The sequence below is a fragment of the Euleptes europaea genome, chromosome 4 (genome assembly GCF_029931775.1).
Source record: "Euleptes europaea isolate rEulEur1 chromosome 4, rEulEur1.hap1, whole genome shotgun sequence".
Lineage (NCBI taxonomy): Eukaryota > Metazoa > Chordata > Lepidosauria > Squamata > Sphaerodactylidae > Euleptes > Euleptes europaea.
This window is the reverse complement of record NC_079315.1, coordinates 116,055,025-116,078,330: the sequence shown is the minus strand read 5'-3', so window position 1 is coordinate 116,078,330 and position 23,306 is coordinate 116,055,025.

The following is a 23,306-nucleotide window of genomic DNA, read 5'->3' as shown; positions in this document are numbered from 1 at the left end:
GGAGACCCTGTGTTGGGTGGAAAGGCGGCTTAGAAATGCTTTAAGTAAAACAGAATAAACATTTTCTAGATGCTGTTCCCTGCTTTTTGTGTCTGCACAGTTAGAAGAGAGAGCCAGCATGGTGTAGTGGTTAAGAGCAGTGGACTCTAATCCGGAGAAGTGAGTTCGATTCCCCACGCCTCCGCGTGAAGCCTGCTGGGTGAACGTGGGCCAGTCACAGTTCTCTCAGAACTCTCTCCGCCCATGTGGAGGCAGGCAGTGGAAAACCACCTCCAAATATCTCTTGCCTTGTAAACCCCACGGGGTCGGCATAAGTCAGCTGTGACTTGATGGCGCGCGCACACACGCACAAACAGATCACAAGATTAGCTGGGTTCATGGACAGAAACCAACAGCAGATTGATTATGCAAATCATATACACTGTTACTCCAGCCTGAGCCTATTGCAGGGATGGGGAACCTTTTTTCCGCCAAGGGCCATTTGGACATTTATAACATCATTTGCAGGCCATACAAAATTATCAACTTAAAAATTAGCCAACCAAGCCCCAAGTAGGCAGCTGCCCCAGATGACCTCCGCCCCCACCCACCCCCCGCATGGACAAGCAAGCAGGCATCCAACCAGTGGCGCACTCGCCCACTTGGTGGCATAGGATGGTCTGTTGCACCAGCTGAGCATAGCCATCCAGCCACATGCCGAAGTTGCTCCTGCTCCGCATGGTCAGGGGCGGATTCTACAGCCAGCTCCTGCTACCTCCGCCTGCAGGGGTGAAATGAGGACACACTGGCTAAGAACTTGCCCCCCCCCCACGTGCATTCTGACCCTGCCCCCTTTAACCTCTCCATTGTCACCACTTCTGCCCCCAGATCTCTTGTAGTACAGAGGGAATACCTTTCTCCATGGCCCGGGTGGAAAAGGGTTAACACAGTTTCTTGGGCAGTCCTAGCAGCTCCATAGCTAATGACTCTTCTGCAAGGGGGGGGGAGTTTCCTTTTTTCGGCAAAACAAACTCACATCTGCCTTGAATAGAGGCTATTCCTGTCCGCGGGAGGGGGTGGATCACTAGTCTCAGATCCTTTTGAGCTAGAGATCTGCCAGGACCCACAAAGAGCCAGACCAAAAGATTTTGCGGGCCTTAAACGGCCCCCGGGCCTGACGTTCCCCACCCCTGCCTATTGGAACCAGACTTAGACTGGAGTATTTCTGCATTAAGAACATAAGAAAGGCCCTGCTGGATCAGACCAAGGCCCATCAAGTCCAGCAGTCTGCTCACACAGTGGCCAACCAGGTGCTTCTAGGAAGCCCACAAACAAGACGACTGCAGCAGCACCATCCTGCCTGTTTTCCACCGCACCCAAAATAGGCATGCTCCTCTGATACTAGAAAGAATAAGTATGCAGCATGACTAGTATCCATTCTAAGTAACAGCCATGAATACCCCTCTCCTCCATGAATATGCCCACTCCCCTCTTAAAGCCCTCCAAGCTGGCAGCCATCACCACATCCTGGGGCAGGGAGTTCCACAGTTTAACTATGCGTTGTGTGAAAAAATACTTCCTTTTATCTGTTTTGAATCTCTCACCCTCCAGCTTTAGCAGATGACCCCATGTTCTAGTATTATGGGAGAGGGAGAAAAACTTCTCCCTGTCCAATCTCTCCAAACCATGGATAATTTTATAGACCTCTATCATGTCTCCCCTCAGCCTCCTTCTTTCCAAGCTAAACAGCCCTAAGCATCTTAACCGCTCCCCGTAGGACAGTTGCTCTAGTCCCCTAATCATTTTGGTTGTCTTTTCTGCACCTTCTGAAGCTCTGGATTGCACTGTGGATTGCACTGTGAGAGACCTAAGTAGTAAGTCTCAATGAAAAAAAATCTCCATTTGTAATCTTGCAAATGGAAAAATCCAGATTTATTCAGATACAGCTGAACAGCTTGCCAAACGCAAGCAGCAAGCAGGACGTGAACTTAACCAGTGGGTGTTTGAGAATAAAGACCTACGGTAGTTCAAAAGAAAATACTGGGAACCAAACCATTGGAGTCCACTCATGTGTTTGACCTCAGAGTTATGGGCCTGCCCACATTGTTATGGCCCTTTCATTCTTGAGCCAGGCAAATGGGAGAGAAAAATGGAGGGGAAGAAGAGGTACAGGTTCTATCAATGCCTCTTCTACTGTTCACACTGGAAAAGATGATGTTAAAGAGGGTAAGTTGGAAGAGATACATAATGAAGGGTGAATTACTTTGACCAATATATCTGCTGGTGGCCGGATGGTAGGATTCGGAGGGGGCATGACTAATGCCAGGAGGCCAGACACTAATTTTCCTGCTGTAGATTAACCAGCAAAATGTATGCTATAAGTTGCTTCAAGCAGAGAGCCAGCAGGTATACCACTAACAGGTGTCCACCAAGCAAACATCTCCAGATGACTCAAGAAGGCCAAGTGAGTCACCTGGTGTAGAGGGAGATTTAAGAATCCCAGAAAGAAGGCTAGAAACCTATTTGCCTTGAGAGAATATTCCTTCCCAACACGTACATCATTTCTCAGCATCGCCATCTTACATACATGTGTGAATGGTAGGGTTGCCGGGTCCCTCTTCGCCACTGGCGGGAGGTATTTGGGGCGGAGCCTTGTCGGTCTCTAAGGTGCTACTGGGCTCGAACCTTGCTCCTCAGACCAACCTGGCTCCCCTCTGAAACAGTCTACAAAGGTATTCAATGGGGAGAGATGGTGTGTTACTCTGAAAGTTGGCTAGATGGTGCTAGACCACAAGAGTGTGATGCTTGGAATGATGTGTTTACAGCTGATGGACAGGCGGTAAGACCATCACTAGAAATCCCCCCTCCACAGCCCGTTTCCAAAATTGAACACATGAACGCATGAAGCTGCCTTATTCTGAATCAGACCCTTGCTCCATCAAAGTCAGTGTTGTTTACTCAGACCGGCAGTGGCTCTCCAGGGTCTCAGGCAGAGGTCTTTCCCATCACCTGCTTGCCTAGTGCCTTTAACTGGAGATGCTGGGGATTGAACCTGGGACTTTCTGCATGCCAAGCAGATGCTCTGCAAACTGAGCCACAGCCCCTCCTCTATTCAACTCCATTAGAATAGACTCAGTGGAAAGAGGGGGGAACTTATTGGAGGTCTTCTGGTGACGGCTGCCGCGGCTGACTGAAGAAGCCACACATAGTTTACCTCAGCTCAATCATATAAACTCATTTGCTCCCAAAAGAACAAAGGATGCTGCCTTGGGTGAGGTCTGAGTGGATCATTGGTCCACCTAGTTCAGTATTTTCTACACTGATGGGCAGTAGCTTTCAGGCAGAGAAACATTCCTTCTTCCCAATGCCTCCAAGGAAAGGCAATTTTAACTTGAGTTACCAAGGATTGGACCTAGGACCTTCTGTGGATAGAGCAGGTGCTCCATCCTAAGCCATCCCCTCACACCTGAAGCTCTCTCATATTGAATCAGACCCTTGGTCCAGCATGGTCAGTATTGTCTACTCCGACTGGCAGTGGTCCACCAGGGTTTCAGGCAGAGGTATTTCCCATCACTTCCTGCCTGGTCTTTTTAATTGGGGGATGCTGCGGATTGAACCTGGGACTTTCTGCATACAAAGCAGAGGCTCTTCCACTGAGTCACAGCTCCTCCCTGTGAATATGATCACCTGAATCTGCCTTATACCATTGATCCTTCAAGGTCAGTATCGTCTACTCAGAATGGAAGTTGGCTGTCTGGGATCTCAAGGAGAGGTCTTTCACATCACCTACTGCCTGGTCCTTTTAACTGGTTCTGCCGGGGATTGAACCTGGGACTTTCTGCATACAAAGCAGAGACTCTTCCACTGAGCCACTTCCTTGAGAGCTGGTCCAGGCAGTTTGATCCCATGATACCAAAATTCTCCCATGAAAAAAAAGTCAACCATTTTAGGTCCCAGAAGTATATTGGCATTTGAGGAAGGCAACTTTCTTGCTATCGCCCCCATTATGTCTTCTGTGACTGCAAATCTGAAGTCCCATTCTGAACATGTCTCAGCTTTACAGCTCCAAAAACCTTACCTTGGCCAATGTGGTTCAGAAGAAGGGGCCCCAAAAGAGGAATGTCCTTAGAGAGGGGTGAACTCTCCACCAAACCTCCCTCTTTAGTTATTCCTACAGACACACCCTCCAGTATATTCCAGATATCCTTCCTCTGCTTCTTTCAGAGGCTCAGGTGACAGACCTCCCTTCCTCCCCACCCTGATTTTTCTTGCCGAAGAAGAAGAAGAGTTGGTTATTATATGCAGACTTTCTCTACCACTTCAGGGAGTCTCAACCCAGTTTACAATCACCTTCCTTTCCCCTCCCCACAACAGACACCCTGTGAGGTAGGTGGAGCTGAGAGAGTGTGACTTGCCCAAAGTCACCCAGCTGGCTTCGTGTGTAGGAGTGGGCAAACAAATCCAGTTCACCTGATTAGCCTCTGCTTCTCATGTGGAGGAGCAGGAAACCAAACCCGATTCTCCAGAGCAGACTCCACTGCTCCAAACCATTGCTCTTAACCACTACACCACGCTTGCTGGGGGTAAAGTGTAGATGACTGGGTAAGGCAATGGCATACCACCCCGTAAACAGAGTCTGCCTTGTAAATGTCAGGATGTGACATCACGTCATGTGCCAGTAATGACCTGGTGCTTGCACAGGGGATTACCTTTACCTTTAAAGACTTTTGAAACCGGAAACCCGAACATCCACACAGCCTTTCCCAAACAAAGTTAATGTAATGAAATGCATCATCTTTCCCCATGTGAAACTCAAGATAAACATTTACATCTTGCACAAACTGCTAACATTTCTTTCATATTCAAGATGTACAACTGCAGGCTGGACTACTCTATTGCTTTGCAGAAAATATGACTAATTGGAGGTTGGGGGGGAGAGATGTGACCTTATTTTAGTCGGTTCTGAGGTGTAGATTTAGTTGGGGAAACTGGGAAAAAGTGAGTCTGAGCTCACAAAATTTTCCCTGGCCTAGCTGTTGGTAAAATAAACTGTCAGCCCTCATTGGGGAAATGAGCCGTTAGAGGTAGTAAACCAATGGCCCTTTTGATCCAGAATTGGCATGAAAGAAGGTAGTCTTATTTTGGAACAGAAGATGAATCCACATCCCAATGACACTAAAAAAAGCTTGAAGAGGAGAAGACTGAGAGGGGATAGGATAACCATCTTCAAGTACTTGAAGGGCTGTCATATAGAGGAGGGTGCTGAGTTGTTTTCTTTTGCCCCAGAAGGTTGAACCAGAACCAATGGGTTGAAATTAAATCAAAAGAGTTCTGGCTAAACATTAGGAAGGACTTTCTAACAGTTAGAGCGGTTCCTCAGCGGAACAGGCTTCCTCGGGAGGTGGTAAGCTCTCCTTCCCTGGAGGTTTTTAAGCAGAGGTTAGATGGCCATCTGTCAGCAATGCTGATTCTGTGACCTTAGGCAGATGATGAGAGGGAGGGCATCTTGGCCATCTTCTGGGCATGGAGTAGGGGTCACTGGGGGTGTGCATGGGGGAGGTAGTTGTGAATTTCCTGCATTGTGTAGGGGGTTGGACTAGATGACCATGGTGGTACCTTCCAACTCTATGATTCTATGAAATACTTGGTATGAAGTATATAACACTATTTATAGGGTTGCCAACCTCCAGGTAGTGTCTGGAGATCTTCTGCTATTACAACTGCTCTCCAGGCTACAGAGATCAGATCCCCTGGAGAAAATGGTCACTTTGGCAATTGGACTCTATGGCATTTAAGTCCCTCCCCTCTCCAAACCCCGCCCTCCTCAGGCTTCACCCCTCCCCCCAAATTTCCAGGTATTTCCCAAGCTGGAGCTGGCAACCCTTTACATGCAACATGGTGGTGTTTAATCAAGAAGATAGGAAGGTTTGGGAAGACATTTCCTGCCTCTGAGTATCGGCAGAGTGAAATTCGGAAATTTTGTAGAACCTCCCTTCCTGCCCTTCCTCCCTTCAAATTTCTCTTTGGTCAAAACTTAATTGATTAGACCCCCGACTCCAAATTCCTAAAATGAGGAAAAGAAATGTTCTGTTTAGTCTTTATTACGGCCCACAGGCTATTCAGAAGCAGAATAAAATAGATAAAAACACTAACATAAAACTAATTATCTACATAAAGCCACTCCAGGCATCAGGCATCCTAATATATCTAACAGTTAAAATATATCTAACAGTTTAATCTGAGTAAATTATGCACTGGACGTTAGCTCAGCCCATAAGGGTTGCCAGGTCCCTCTTCGCTACTGGCGGGAGGTTTCTGGGGTGGAGCCTGAGGAAGGTGGGGTTTGGGGAGGGGAAGGACTTCAATGCCATAGAGTCCAATTGCCAAAGCGGCCATATTATCCTGGTGAACTGATCTCTATCGCCTGGAGATCAGTTGTAATAGCAGGAGGTTGTATCCAGCCATCACCTGGAGGTTGGCAACCTTACAGCCCATATTTTCATTGCAGAACACAGAAACTTTGCCACAGGGAAAGTAGTTTTTGTTTGGTCAAACCCTGCCAATAAGATGTTGAGAGTTTTCTGCTCAGAGAACATTTTCTTATCAGCCAACAGAGGTTCTGATAAATCCAAGCATAAAATCTACAGTGGAAAACCACACGAACCAATGTTTCAGTCAGGTTAGCAGAGCAAGGACAAAGTCTACAATTAGACTGAAAGTTTTGGTTCCTTCCAGAGAGGAGCGCAGATGGTAACAAGTTAAATCTAGGGAGCGTAAACGGCTGGCGATATCTTGGAACGGTTAATATAGATAGGTAACGTGAAATGGATTGTTGGCTTTCCGGGAGAAATTGGGTAAAGGGGAATTAAAGACAATTTATCTTAACAGTGCTGAAAGAAAGCCAATGCTGCAATTGTTAAAGGGCGAAAACGCACGGTCGCTTTAGCCTCCTTTCTTCCCTGTTCCAGCCAGGATTCAGCCAGGATCGAACGCACGGCTGTGCGTTCGATCCTGGCTGAATCCTGGCTGGAACAGGGAAGAAAGGAGGCTAAAGCGACCGTGCGTTTTCGCCCAAAGTGTCAGAGTAGGTTTGGAAAGACTAGGGTTCCCAGGCACCCAGTGGGGATGAGGGAACCTGTGTTTTGGGGGCCCTCCCCCCAGTGCAGTTCAGCTAGGATTGCCAACTTCCAGGTACTCGCTGGAGATCTCCTGCTATTACAAGTGATCTCCAGCCAATAGAGATCAGTTCCCCTGGAGAAAATGGCCGCTTTGGCAATTGGACTCTACGGCATGGAAGCCCCTCCCCTCCCCAAACCCCACCCTCCTCAGGCTCCACCCCAAAAACCTCCCGCCGATGGTGAAGAGGGATCTGGCAACCCTAACTGGAAGTGATATCATCATGTTGCTGGCTCCCACGTGGATGTGCTGGTATTTGGGCAAAACTCCATGGTAAAAATGGCTTCTACCACTGAATTTTTGCCCAGATACTAGAGTATCCCCATGGCAGCGGCAACATGTGCACCAGAACTGACATCACTGCATTGCCGACAACTGAGGCTTAGGCCTCAGTTTGCCGCCAGTAAGTTCCTCCCACCCCCATCAGTTGCCCGGGGGTACCTTAGGGTTGCCAGCTCCGGGTTGGGAAATACCTGGAGATTTTGGGGGTGGAGCCTGAGGAGGGTAGGGTTTGGGTTATATACACATTCATTATAGGTACTACTTTCTATTTTTATGCCTGTAGTATACTTGGTACCTATACTCCCTATACTTGTGACAGAGATCAGATCACCTGGAGAAAATGGTTGCTTTGGAAGGTGGACTCTAAGGCATTATACTGGGTTGGTTTCCCCACTCCTACATTATACTGGGTGACTTTGGGCTAAAACCCAACTCTTCCTCTTCTTCTCCTCCTCCTCCTTGTCCTTAGGCTCCACCCCTAAAATCTCCAGGTATTTCCCAACCCGGAGCTGGCAACCCTAGCTTTTTGTGATCCTCTGGAAAACTAGATGGCAACAGTCCATTTCAGTCTCCACTGGGTTCTCCTGTCATTGTCTAGGGCACTGGTTCCCAACCAGGGGTCCACGAGAACTAAATTAAGGTCCACGAAACAAAGTTATAAACCCATAATACATTAATATTTTCAATTAAAAGTTATCTATTCTAAAAATATATATTCAAATATTATTCTAAGTTTAATGTTTAACTAACAGTTATGATTAAAGTTTATTTTCAAATTGTTGGAATTTTTATTTTGAACCTTGGGGTCCCTGCACCGAACAAAAAAGTCCTAGTGGTCCCTGGTCAAAAAAAGGTTGGGAACCACTGGTCTAGGGCAATGGAAAGAGCCCCACATTTTCACTGGTGCATGTACACCTTGCATCGATTTCACCTGAAGCTCCATACCTTTGCAACATCCTGGATCCAGGCTGTGAGTTTAAACAAATGGGAAAATAAATCCTCATGCATACAAAAGGTGCCGCTGAGGTGTTTGCATGACACGGACAAGAAAACAAATCACGCTTTCCCGTCATCATAATTAAAGAACCAGTTCGACTTGACAACAGCAGGTTGGAAACCATGTGAGTGTCAGACTCTTGCTTGCTTCAGGAGTTTGCATGCCGACTCTTTTTTATCTCGCTTGTATAAAGAGAGGGAAATAGCCCAGTGGGAATTCTCCTGTGTAAATCCCACTGATATGAAGAAGGATTGTACAAGATCATGACGGAAAGAACTCTGAGTATATAGGCGGATCTGATGCGTCTTGCAGGTGTTGGTTGAGATGTGAAGGTATAAAGCAGTAGCAGGGGCTGCCCTGTTGCATTCTATGTTACAGAAGAAGTAGTAGAAGAAGTAGTAGAAGTAGAAATAGAAGTAGGTGAAGTAGTAGTAGCAGAAGTAGAAGAAAAAGAAGAGGAGGAGGAGTTGGTTTTTATACCCTGATTTTCTCTATTTTTAAGGAGTCTCAGACCAGCTTACAATTGCCTTTCCTTCCTTCTCCCCACAATAGACACCTTGTGAGGCAGGTGGGGCTGAGAGAGTTCAAAGGTCCAAGGTCACCCAGCCACCCCGGCCCAAGGTCACCCAGCAGGCTTCATGTGTAGGAGTAGGAAATCCAACCCTGATCACCAGATTAGAGTCCGCCACTCTAATATATTAGGCATGTTCCTTTGACCTTGGAGAGAATAGGTATTCATCATGACTAGGAATCATGCTAGGAAAAGTTGAGCAGTAGGAAAAGAGGAAGACCCAACAAGAGATGGATTGACTCAATAAAGGAAGCCATGGCCCCCAATCTGCAAGACCTGAGCAAGGCTGTTAAGGATAGGAAATTTTGGAGGACATTGATTCATAGGGTCACCATGAGTCGGAAGCAACTTGACAGCACTGAACACACACACACACATTTTGGGAGAGTGTTTTGGGCAACCACATTTAGAATAGATAGTTATGCTGACAAGCTAGGCAAGATTCAACAAAGACTCTATCTAGTTAGTATAAAGAACTGAAAAGGGAGCTTCAGGTCAGAGGACTAAATTTAATTGACTGCTCAGAGATTTCTGTTTTTTGAATATATATATATATATATATATATATATATATATATATATATATATATATATATATATATATATATATATATATATATATAATTCTCCCCTACCCACTTTTATACACAAAACATCACAATGGGGTAGAGTATGTTAAGAGAGACTAATGGGTCTAATGTCATGGGCAATGCAAGCCTAAGAACACTTTTCTGGGAGTAAGCCCCATTGAATAGACCTTAGCAGACTTCTGAGTAGACCTGCTTAGGCTTGAAGGCTGCTTTCACACACGCTGAATAATGCACTTTCAATGCACTTCGTAGCAGGATTTTACTGTGTGAAATGTAGGGTTGCCATGTCCCTCTTCGCCACAGGTGGGAGGTTTTTGGGGCGGAGCCTGAGGAGGACGAGGTTTGGGGAGGGGCTTCAATGCCACAGAGTCCAATTGCCAAAGTGCCCATTTTCTCCAGGGGGACTGATCTCGATTGGCTGGGGATCAGTTGTAATAGCAGGAGTTCTCCAGCTACCACCTGACTTATTACCTTACCTCTTGGAGGAAAAAAGATGCTCTCAAGCCCAGGATTGTAGATATTCCCTGCGGTGGCTTTAATTGTATATAGTATTTACTTGGTTGGACATTGTCCATGTTTGGTGTACCATATGTATGGTGCATGTTTATGTGTTGTTAATACAAACTTGTACTGTTTTGCAGTTTGAAGCTGTTTTTTTTTTTTGTTTACCACCTGGAGGTTGGCAACCCTAGTGAGATGGCAAAATCCACTTGCAAATGACCACTAAAGTGCATTGAATGTGGACTGAAAGTGCATTATTCGGCTAGTGTGAAAGCGCCCTTCGTGATCTTTATGGTGAGGAACACAGGTCTCTTTGGTCCCAATCCAACTATTACACCACACCAGTTCCCACAGGTTTTTTTTCCTTACAACTTTCATGAGAAGTCGGTAACCCTGGCGCGCGTGGCCATTGTTGCGTTACTGTTCTTTTGATTTGCAATTAGCAAGTCGTTTTACTTTTTTTGCTCAGGTTGCCAGCAGATCCTGAGCTTGGGAACCGAAGAATGCCATGCGCGGATTCAGAATGTTCTTCAAACCTGACTCCTGGCAAGAAACCAGGCAGCGAAGAGGGCAGGGGGACGCTCACTGGTGTTAACAGTCATTTCAAGGAGACTTGTACAGGAAAACATCTCTGTAAACGTTGCCTGCAGAAACCTCCGAGATCAAGATTTAGGGCCTTTTTCGGGGGACTCGGTAACGCTGCTCTGGAATGTCGAAAAGGACTGCTGAAAACGAGAGGAATAACATTAAGCTCTTTAATTCCCGCAGTTGCTCACGCAGGGTTTCTGAGGGCCGCCGGCAGAAAGAAAGACGCATTGTTTTTAAAGCAACATTATTCTTGGCAGAAAGATGTTTATGGATCAAGATGGAACTAGTTCTGAGAAATAATAACACTGGCATGACTTGAAAGAACTTTGCCATGGGAAGAGCAAAAAAAAAAGGAGATATTTACGCCAATAGGGAAGAAAAGTTACTTAAAGGAGCATACTGTAAAAAAAAAACCTGACTGATTACAAAATCAGGTTATAGAAATACGCTGCTTATTAGGTTTGTTGTTGAGGAATGTTATTGCTAAGCGCACTTGCTAGGAAAATGGGAGGATTTCGGATTTCTTATCCTTAGTGTTTGACCTGAAAATTCCCGTTTTGATTTCGCTCTCGCGAATCAAACCCGGGATTCTTTCTTTTCACATCATTTTCTGTTTCTGTGCAAAAGGTACACCTGGTTCAACATTACTTGTGCATCCAGAAATCAGCATGATATGTACATAAGCATAATGACGACACTATCTTTTGAAATATCGCATGAATTGCATATAGAAACCGTGCAGCGCACTGGAACAGTACAAACCGGTTGACAAAGCCAACATAGAAACAGCAGAGAAGCGAAAACGCTAGGAGAAACGCCCACAAACAGAAAAAATTCAAGGAATGGGGAACACTGACCAGACAAGGTAAATTCAGTGGGAGTTACTTTTGAGTAAACATGAACATGCTTCGGGTCAGACTGCAATACCTTTGTTGCATTACTGCTCTGAAATCCTACAGAACCTTGTAAGATGGGGTAGAGAGAAGTTGTTGCTGCCCACAAGGTCATTCAATGATGCTCATAGCAGAACGGGGGTTTCCCTGGCTTCAGTCCACCACTCTGATCACCTCACCAGGAGAGATCAGTTGTAATAGCAGGAGATCTCCAGCTAGTTCCTGGAGGTTGGCAAACCTAAGGAGACCTGGGAAATGGTTGAGATGTGTGTTTAAATGTAAAAATATCAGAAGAGCCCTGCTGGATCAGACCAGCGGTCCATCTACTCCAGCATCTGGTCTAGTCACACAGTAGCCAACTAGTTCTGGAGGGCCAGCCACAAGGCGTAGAGGTCAAGGTAGGGTTGCCAGCTCCAGGGTGGGAAATACCTGGAGATTTTGGGGGGTAGAGTCTGAGGAGGGCAGGGTTTGGAGAGGGGAGGGACTTCAATGCCATAGAGTCCAATTGCCAAAGCAGCCATTTTCTCCATGGGAACTGATCCCTACCACCTGGAGATCAGTTGTAATAGCGGAAGATCTCCAGCCACCACCTGGAGGTTGGCAACCCTAGGCCGAGGCCTTCCCCTTATGTAGATCCTCACCCCATACCACTGCCCACAACTGCCTTGCCAGTTGGCAGGCACTACCTGCCAATCCTATCTAAAACCCTATCTACACGTGAACACATGAAGCTGCCTTATACTGAATCAGACCCTTGGTCTATCAAAGTCAGTCTTGTCTACTCAGACCGGCAGCAGCTCTCCAGGGTCTCAGGCAGAGGTCTTTCACATCACCTACTTGCCTAGTTCCTTTAACTGGAGATGCCAGGGATTGAACTTGTGGCCTTCTGCATGCCAAGCAGATGCTCTACCACTGAGCCACAGGCCCCATCTAGAATCACTCTGCAGTTGCTGAGGCACCACTGATCAGCTGTGTATCATAGAATCATAGAATTGGAAGGGGCCATACATGCCATCTAGTCCAACCCTCTGCGCAATACATAGGGTTGCCAGGTCCCCCTTTGCCCAGGTGGGAGCTTTGGTATGGTTGAACACAAAAACGTCCCTCTGGGTTTACTCTGGAAGTGACAGGGATGCTCTAGCACCTTCCTCCAAAAACTCCATGGTTTCCCGCTTCTGCCTGCCGGCCAGCTGAAATACAGACATACAATTGAGAGTTGCAGAAATCTAGGCTTGGAGCACTACAGGATAGGAAATGGTCATTCTGTACAAAGTTGTTACGCATCCCATGATTTTTACCTTTATTATTTAGGAAAAGAGGGAATAAAAGAATATAGTCTGTTTCGTAGCCCTTTATAGCCCTAGTTTCAAAGCAGTTGGGCATTAACTGCTTGCATAAAGCACATTTAAACAGACCATTTTCTAGACTGATCACGCTGAGAAGAATATGCTAACTCTGGTGATTGGTTTTATCTTTTTCTCCCCTCCCCCCTCCCCACTTCCTGGCCCTATGAAGAGAAGCATGGAGCACTTGTGCCCAGAAGCATCACTGCGCATCATCTGCAAAGGAATGCCTTTACAAATGTGTGGGGCAGCTGCATGAATGGGGGAGCTATATGCATATGTCACCACTCCAGCTAGGGTTGCGAGGTTCCCCTCCCCACATCCACTGGTGGGGGATGCCAGATCCAGTTTGAGAAAATCCTGGAGATTTGCGGAGGACAGGGAGCTCTGTGGAGTGTAGGGTTGCCAACCTCCAGGTAGTACAGGAGCGAAACACTACATAAACAAAGTGCAAATAGATTTATAAATAGCTACGTGCAATTACATACATTATGAGACATTATATACACAAAAAGACCTACAAGAAGTCATTCATAAATATTCATATTTTTAAATGTCCAAACAAGGTACACATTCTTCTTCCACAAGCTAATCTCATGTAGTCCAATGGATGCCAATAGTAATGGAGGATACGGCAGTTTCAAATTCTTGGCGATTTAACACCCTGAGCTTCTTTACCCTTCTTGGTACCGGCACCTGAATGTTACCCGTGGTGGGACATATATCATAACCTACAATTTGAAAATGAAAGCTTGGTACAAAATTTTGCAAGATGCCTTCTGAAGGACTGAAGAAGAATGGTTAAATTGCCAAGAATTTGAAACTGCCGTATCCTCCATTACTATTGGAATCCATTGGACTACATGAGAGTAGCTTGTGGAAGAAGAATGTGTACCTTGTTTGGACATTTAAAAATATGAATATTTATGAATGACTTCTTGTAGGTCTTTTTGTGTATATACTGTCTCATAATGTATGTAATTGCACGTAGCTATTTATAAATCTATTTGCACTTTGTTTATGTAGTGTTTCGCTCCTGTACTAGCTTCTAAATCCTTGGATAATTGTACAGTGGTGTCTATTTTCTCCTCAACCTCCAGGTAGTAGCTGGAGATCTCCTGCTATTACATCTGATCTCCAGCCAATAGAGATCAGTTCACCTGGAGAAAATGGCCGCTTTGGCCATTGGACCCTATGACATGGAAGTCCCTCCCCTCCCCAAACCCCACCCATCTCAGACTCCACCCAAAAAACCTCCTGCCTGTGGTGAGGAGGGACCTGGCAACCCTAGGTCTCCTAGGATTAGGAATGGAAAGCACCCTGGGGGCTTTGCAGCATCTGGGTCCCAGTTGCAGAAAGGGGCGGGGTGGAGGGGTGCTGGTACAGTTGGATTGTTTCCCTTTCATTCCCCTTTTGGAAAGGGGATTTGCATTTTGAGGGTGGGATGAGCAGATGACCATTGTCTCAGACAAGGCCAGATCAATGAGCCTGAATCAGAGCTGAAGACACTAATCAGGCACTGTTAAAGACGGCCCATTATGCCTCCGTCAGCTGCAGATTCCGCTCCCGCTTCGCAATCAGTTTGTAATGAGTTTGTACAATTTGTCAGGCGCGTTGGGGGATTCGGGGTGAAAGGTGTCGAGTAAATGTCAGTCAGCATTTGCTATTAACCGTTTGAGGAGAGGGGCTACAGCCTTCTGTCTCGCGAGGGGCCGAAAGCGTTTACCGGAATACTGGACTTCCTGTCTCGAATACGGACAGTCACGATAGCCTGACTGACCGTGTCAAATTTTACAGTCTTTTGGTTTTCTTAAATCGGAGGGCTGATTTTGCCAGCGTGTGGACAAGCTGTAGGTGCAGTAACAAAATGGCTGCCATTGTGGCTGGGTCCAATCACAAAAAGGAGCCCCGTGGCACAGAGTGGTAAACTGCAGTACTGCAGATAAAAGCTCTGCTCACGACCTGAGTTCGATCCCGACAGAAGTCGGGTTCAGGTAGCTGGCTCAAGGTTGACTCAGCCTTCCATCCTTCCGAGGTTGGTAAAATTAGTACCCAGCTTGTTGCCACATGTGCTGCCTGACCTCCCGCCCTGGTCTTGGCAACTACTTCAGAGAGTCACTGTACTGTCTAAGCATTAATAGCCTGCTGCTCTGGGCTAGCGCTCCGCTGCATTACCAGGCAGTCCAGGACAAGAGACCAGGTCACCCCTGCAGAACCAGCAAAAGGGAAGCCGTGATCCTGATTGTCTCCTGATCCAAAGGGAAGTCATAACACTGAAGCAAGAGCATCACGTCGCTCTCTCCTGCAGTTCCCCCCCCAGTATCCTGTGAGAAAAAAATCCGCCGCAATCTGCATTAATACTCCTCTGCCGCATCCCTGGAGTGTAGAGATTCACACCTTCCTGAGGTATTGTTGAACATGAGAAGATTGAGTCAAGCCATCCCGGAGATATGCAAATAATTGGTGCCAGCTTAGTTTACAAATTGCCACTTTGCCCGCTCTCTGTAGCCAAAGTCTTTGATCCCTATTTTTTTAGATAGGAGCCATATGGGGAATCTCAACCCACCCCCCACCCCAGAGAAGGGTATATTTTGCCCTCCCCGACAAAGCAGAAGGTCCTGCCCTACCTCTCTCCTTTTACTGTGTGTGTGTTGAGTTTTGCGGAGCTCCACACCCCCTACCTTCCGGTGACTTGGCTGGCTCAAGGCTCCGACACATCCCTCTCCCATCCCCCGCTATATTTCATTTTGTACCTATATGCCACGGATTTTGGACATCTCCACTTCTAGATCGGTAACGTATTACCCAATCAACTACATCCTCTCCCTTGAGAAACGTCCCTAATCCTACCTCCTTTTTATTCTTAGTTTCTTGTATGTATGTATTTGCAACACTGAATGAATGAATATATAAACACTTTTAATCTAGAAATTCTTGGTCTGTCGTTATTCTGAGATTCATTGAAAACAACCCTGGTATACATTGGGTGATTCCGCTATATGAATAAATTAGTGCCGCTGCTCATGCTAATTTCCCCAAAGAGCAGTTTCTGTAACAAGCTTGCTGGGGGTAGAGTGTAGATGACTGGGGAAGGCAATGGCAAACCACCCCGTAAACATAGTCTACCTAGCAAACGTCAGGATGTGACATCATCCCATGGGTCAAGAATGACCCGGTGCTTGCACAGGGGACCTTTACCTTTTACCAATCACACAGAACTGGAACGTTCCACCAAACCTTAAGAGTTCCAAATGGTGGGTTGCCAAGTCCAGGTTGGGAAATACCTGGAGACAGGGTGGCCAACCTCCAGGTACTAGCTGGAGAACTCCTGCTATTACAACTGATCTCCAGCTGATAGAAATCACCTGGAGAAAATGGCCGCTTTGGCCAGGGGACTCTATGGCACTGAAGTCCCTCCCCGCCCCAAACCCTGCCCTCCTCAGGCTCCACCCCCAAAACCTCCTGCTGGCGGCGAAGAGGGACCCGGCAACAGGGGGTGGGGATCTGCCTCCCTCCATGATGACTAGAGTTGCCAGCCTCCAGGTGGTTAGTCTGAATCTTAGTTGCAAACACTGTGAGTAACTTTGGAGAATTGGTAACTCTTGTAAAATAAGTCTGAGTTACCCTTTCGTTTGGTTGTAGCCTCCAGGTGGTGGCGGGGGATCTCCTGCTATTACAGCTGATCTCAAGGTTATAGAGATCAATTCCCTTGGAGAAAATGGCCGCTTTGGCCATTGGAAAAAAGAGAAAAGCAAAAGCAAAGCAAATTATGGGGTGGTTGTGGTGAAACAGTAAAGAGGTTCACACTCAAAATCATCCCTAACAGACACACAGATCTGAACTTAAGCAAGAAACCTGAGCCTGGGAATTAATATGTTTGATCAGTACAATTAGTTCCAAAGCAATACATTAATACGTGTGCGGATGTTATGGAGACAGAAAATCAGTTTTTGCTAGGGTTGCCAATCTCCAGGTGACAACGATCAGTTGACCTGGACAAAATGGCTGCTTTCGAAGGTGGACTCTAGGGCATTTTATCCAGCTGAGGTCCCTCCCCGCCCAAGTCTCACCCTCCCCGGCCTCCACCTCCAAATCTCAAGGAATTTCCCAGCCTGGAGTTGGCAACCCTAGTTCCTGCAGGCAGTTCATTTCTGGGTGAAGCCCCATCCTCCACGAATCAGTGTTATTTCCATGGTTACTAAAAATGGTTCAAATGTAAACAACAGATTGAAAGTGAAAAACTAGGCTAAAAAGATTAAAATAACGTATATAGAACAGGAAATATTAATGTACAGGCAAGTTCAGAAGGGCATTGTTATTGGAGACATCTATGGCTTGTGGCTCTGTTTCTTAGCCATGACCTTCTTTCTTGGAAGTTGTAAGGAAGGTGACAACATTTGCCCGCCTCTAGGGGAGGGGCTGTGGCTCAGTGGTAGAGCGTCTGCTTGGCATGCAGAAGGTCCCAGGTTCAATCCATGACATCTTGTTAAAATGACCAAGCATTAAGTGATGTGAAAGACCTCTGCCTGAGACCCTGGAGAGCTGCTGCCAATCTGAGTAGACAATACTGACTTTGATGGACCAAGGGTCTGATTCGGTATAAGGCAGCTTCATGTGTTCATGTGTATAATAAAGAATTTGTGGAGAAGGGCCTTATAATATATGGCGTGAGGGGCTGTGGCTCAGTGGTAAAACATCTGCTTGTCATGCAGAAGGTCCCAGGTTCAATCCCCAGCATTTCCAGTTAGAGGGACTAGGCAAGTAGGTGATGGGAAAGACATCTCTGCCTGAGACCCTGGAGAGCCACTGTTGGTCTGAGTAGACAATACTGACTTTGATGGACCAAGGGTCTGATTCAGTATAAGGCAGCTTCATGTGTTCATGTGTTCAATAAACAATGCATACCAGCTCATACTCAGAAATAAAGATTGCCACTTTTCACTATAAAGGTGGATCCCATCTTGATATTTTAATCCCACCCTTATTCCAAGGAGCTAGGACAGGCATATATCTACATATGGTTGGATATTGCACTATTGTCCTGGTATAAAAATCATTTGCAACTGGATATTCTGCTCAATTTCTACTTTTCCTCAGTCTTCTCTTGCAAGGGAAATGGTGCTCAACGTGGCAAAACCAGAACACATTATGAGGGAAGGGAGTTGTAGTTTAGGATTGGCTTAGGGGTAGTAAATAAACACCTAGTTTCTTTAAATGAAACAAAGTCCTCAGGGCCAGATGAATTGCATCCAAGGGTACTGAAAGAACTAGCTGATGCAATTTCTGAAACTCTGTCCATTATTTTTGAGAATTCTTGGAGAACAGGTGAGGTGCCACAAGAATGGAGGCAGGCAAATGTCCCCATCTCCAAGAAGGGGGAAAAGGAAGATCCAGATAACTACCGACCCATCAGCTTGACGTCTATACCTGGAAAAGTTTTAGAACAAATCATCAGTCAGTCAGTCCTTGAGCATTTAGAAAGGATGCCTGTGATTATTAAGAGCCAGAACAGGTTTCTCAAGAACAAGCCATGTCAGACTAACCTTATCTCCCTTTTTGAGAAAGTTACCACGTTGCTGGATCAGGGAAATACTGTGGACATAGTTTATCTTGATTTCTGTAAGGCTTTTGAAAAGGTTCCACATAATATTCTTGTTGACAAGTTGGTAAAAAGTAGTTTAGATCCTAGAGTGCTTGTTAATGGTTCCTCATCCTAATGGAGAGGAGTGACTAGTGGAATGCCTCAGGGATCTGTCCTGGGACCTGTGCTGTTCAACATCTTTATAGATGATTTGGATGAAGGAATAAAGGGGATGCTTATTAAATTTGCAGATTATGCTAACTTGTGAGGGGTAGCAAATGCGGTAGAAGACAGTCATGATAATCTTGACAGGCTGGAAATTAGGCTTAAACTAATAAAATGAATTTTAACGATAAATGCAAATAAAGTTCCGCATTTAGGTAGGAAAAATCAAATGCATAATTATAGGATGGGGGGACGTCATGGCAGTAGTGTGTGCGAAAAGGATCTTGGGGCCTTAGTAGACCATACACTGAACATGAGTCAGCAGTGTGATGCGGTGGCTAAAATGGCAAATATGATCTTGGGCTGTATCAACAGAAGTATATTGTCCAGATCACGCGAAGTGATGGTATCACTTTACTCTGCTCTGGTTAGACCTCACCTAGAGTATTGTGTTCAGTTCTGGGCACCACAGTTTAAGAAGGATGTAGACAAGCTGGAACGTGTCCAGAGGAGGGCAACGAAGATGGTGAGGGGTCTGGAGACCAAGTCCTATGAGGAAAGGTTGAAGGCCGGTATGTTTAACCTGGAGAGGAGACGACTGAGAGGGTGCTGTCATATAGAGGATAGAGCGGAATTGTTTTCTGTTGCCCCAGAAGGTCGGACCAGAACCAGTGGAACAGGCTTCCTCAGGAGATGGGGGGCTCTCCTTCTTTGGAGGTTTCAAAGCAGAGGCTAGATGGCGATCTGACGGCAATGCTGATTCTGTGAATTTAGGGAGATTATGAGAGGGCATAAGAGGGAGGGCAGGAAGGAATGAGCCAGTGCTCAGCTCTTGTGGCCCCTTCTTACATGATGAGGTTAATGCCGATTGCCACTTTGGGGTCAGGAAGGAATTTTCCTCCAGGCCAGATCGGTTGGGGATCCTGGAGGTTTTTTACCTTCCTCTCGGCATGGGGTAGGGTTGCCAGGTCCCCCCTCTCCTCAGGCGGGAGGTTTTTGGGGCTGTGGTGAGGGAAAGATTGCGCGTGCGCAGCCGCACCGACATGATCACGTCACTTTCGGATTACAACCTGAAGGGCCGCATCGCAAGGGGGCCTTTTACCACTCAAATTGGGAGACCACCAAGGAAGTCCAGGGTTGTGACACAGAGGCAGGCAATGGCAAACCACCTCTAGTTTGTCTCTTGCCTTGGAAACCCTCTGGGGTCGATAGGTTGATGCCTGCACACAGAGTATGTGAGAGACATATACTAACCAGTACTACAACTAGAACCAATCTGACCAGATGTTTGAGTAACTGGTAATAGATTTTACAACCTATACACATGCCTGGTTGGGTTTGAACTGTTTGTATATGCATTTAATTAATTATTTCTGCAAATGTGTGCAGGCTTAACATGTGTTTTAATTAACCACGGATGAATGCCCAATAGGCCGAAACAAGTTTGGTACGTGGTTGCAGAGATCAACCCTAGGAAATGCCATTGTGCTATTTTAAGGTTTTAAAATATTTTTAACCTTTGCTTAGCGCTTCTAATAAATTATATTTTTAGTATTTATATACATATATATAGGCTGCGACTTGACGGCACTTTACACACACAAAATCAGAATGTCACCCAGGGTTCCTTCTTCCCCACTGGCTGTTTGACACCTACGAATCATGGTTTGTTAGGCAAGTCAAGTCACCCCTTCCGAAAAAACTCCATTTCACCTAACACATCTGTGCATCCAGGCCTCTGTTTGCCTTGAAAACCCTGCAGGGCGGCTGTAATGAAGCGACTCAACAATTGCTTGGGCGTGTGAGGTGTGGTTTGTAAAGTTAATACCAAACAAGTGGGGGAAGAAAGATCACATGTACAAGAAATGGTTTTGCAATAATGGACACCTTTCATTATTACAGATTGGAATAGAATTAATTATATGGAATCAGGAGCAAGATGTTACACCTGATGTAGAATAGGGACCAAAGGTAGTTAAGATTAATCTTACCTGTATTCACGTGTTGACTGGGTGCATTTGTATATAATATGTCGATGTAAGATTAACTATGCCCTATTCTGTGATACTGATTTTCTATAGCTTTTAAATCCCCCCCCCCCACTTATTTTTTCAGTAAGCCATCAAAAGCTGCTGTCTTTGGTCTTGGAGGCCACCTGGAAGTGGTGATAGGGTTGCCAACTCTGGCCTGGGAAATTCCTGGAGATTTGGGGGCAGTGCCAGCGTGGTGTAGTGGTTAAGGGCGATGGACTCTAATCCGGAGAACCGGGTTTGATTCCCCACTCTTCCACATGAGCAGTGGATGCTAATCTGGTGAACTGGGTTGGTTTCCCCACTCCTCCACATGAAGCCAGCTGGGTGACCTTGGGCCAGTCACAGTTCTCTCAGAACTCTCTCAGCCTCACCCACCTCACAAGGTACCCGTTGTGGGGAGATGAAGAGATTGTGATTGTATTTCACTTTGAGACTCCTTTAGGTAAAGAAAAATGGGGTATAAAAACCAACTCTTCTTCTTCTTCTGCCTGTGCAAAGGAGAATTTGGGGAGGGATTTCGCCCAGCATCTATGGTATACCACCGAGTCTGCCTTCTGATGCTGCCATTTTCTCCAGGGGAACAGGTCTTAGCAGTCTGGAGGCCAGTCTTAATTCCAGAAATACCGCAGAGTCCACCTGGAGGTTTACAGTAAAGAAATAATAGCACCACAGGCCACCAAGCATATAGAAGATCCTAAATAACAATTTTATAATGCAATTCCCAAATATCAATGCACAACCCAATAAAAATACTACTAAGGATAACAGTACAGGTGCCATTCAAAACCCCATAGAATATTCCATGAGTTCTTCATGTATATAATCAGACTAATTCAAATTCAATGAGCATGAAAAACACTAGTTGGAATGATCCTGATTGGAAATTGGAGATAGAATTGAAGATGAAGATCACAAGTTGAAGACTACACCCTCATTCAGTCGTTTTGCATAGCTTCCTCGGTTCAAACGGTAGCCACTAGATGTGTATGCAGGAAACATCTTCCCTGGAATTCACTGTGTAAATTAACAGCTTTAGAGATGCAAAAGAAACCTGAAACTAAATCCAGAAGACAGAGGTAAGACAGGTTGAAAAGGCAGTTATCGTGGAAGCGATTTCCCTACCTATTTTGGACTTCAAGTGCAATAGAGTCCAATTGCCAAAGCGGCCCTTTTCTCCAGGGGAACTGATCTTGATCGGCTGGAGATCAGTTGTAATAGCAGGAGCTCTCCAGCCATACCTGGAGGTTGGCAACCCTATGGATCGGGTACATCTGAAGTTGGAAGATTCAGCTAAGAGCCAAGGGATATTCTTGAACTTGGTTGGCACAATTGAACTAAGTTGGCATGATTGCCAGGAATGCCTTTTTTAAAGGTCAATCTGGTTTGGAAGTTGCATCTTGGATCCAGCTCATCTTACGCTACTGTAGCCTCCAGGCTAGCCTACTTTAACGTATGCTGGCTAGGGCTGCCCTTGCAGGCAACTTGGAAACGTCAGCTAGTGCGAAATGCAACAGGATGGTTGGGACTGGAACAAGTAGATCCAGTTAAATTACTGCGGTTTGAGAATATCTACTTTGGCTGCCAGTTTACTTTTGTGTTCCACTCAAGCTGTTGGTCGCCACCTTTAAAGGCCACCTAGGCTCCTCATAATTACTTACCTGCCTCTCTCATTGTGAGAGGAGAAGAAGAAGAAGAGTTGGTTTTTATATGTCGACTTTCTCTACCACCTAAGGAAGGATCAAACTGGCTTACAATCACAAGGACTGTAATAAATCTACTTGTACTAGTCCCAGGTTCAACCCCCAGTTTCTCCAGTTAAAACGACTAGGCAGGTAGGTGATGGGAAAGACCCCTTCCTGAGACCCTAGACAGCCCCTGCCGGCCTGAGTAGACAATACTGACTTTGATGGTGCAAGGGAATGATTCAGTATAAGGCAGCTTCATGTGGGGCCGTGGCTCAGTGCTAGAGCATGTGCTCGGCATGCAGAAGGTCCCAGGTTCAATCCCCGGCGTCTCCAGTTAGAGGGACTAGGCAAGCAGGTGATGGGAAAGACCCCTGCCAGAGACCCTGGAGAGCCATGGAGAGGGGCCGGGGCTCAGTGGTAGAACATCTGCTTGGCATGCAGAAGGTCCCAGGTTCAATCCCCGGCATCTCCAGTTAAAGGGACTAGGCAGGTAGGTGATGTCAAAGACCTCTGCCTGAGACCCTGGAGAGCTGCTGCCAGTCTGAATAGGCAATACTGACTTTGAAGGACCGAGGGTCTGATTCGGTATAAGGCGGTTTCATGTGTTCATGTGCTACTAGACTCAAACAGATCTTGTACTGCAGACCAATACAGCTACCGTCTGAGACAATTCTCAATTACCATGAGCCGAAAGAGCCCTTTGACTACCGTAGGCTTTGTGCAACGCTCCATCAAACACGCATATGCAATAACAGATTGCCACTTTGGGATCACGAAACTCCTGCCAGAGACCCTGGAGAGCCATGGAGAGGGGCCGTGGCTCAGTGGTAGAACATCTGTTTGGCATACAGAAGGTCCCAGGTTCAATCCCTGGCGTCTCCATTAGAGGGCTAGGCAAGCAGGTGATGGGAAAGACCCCTGC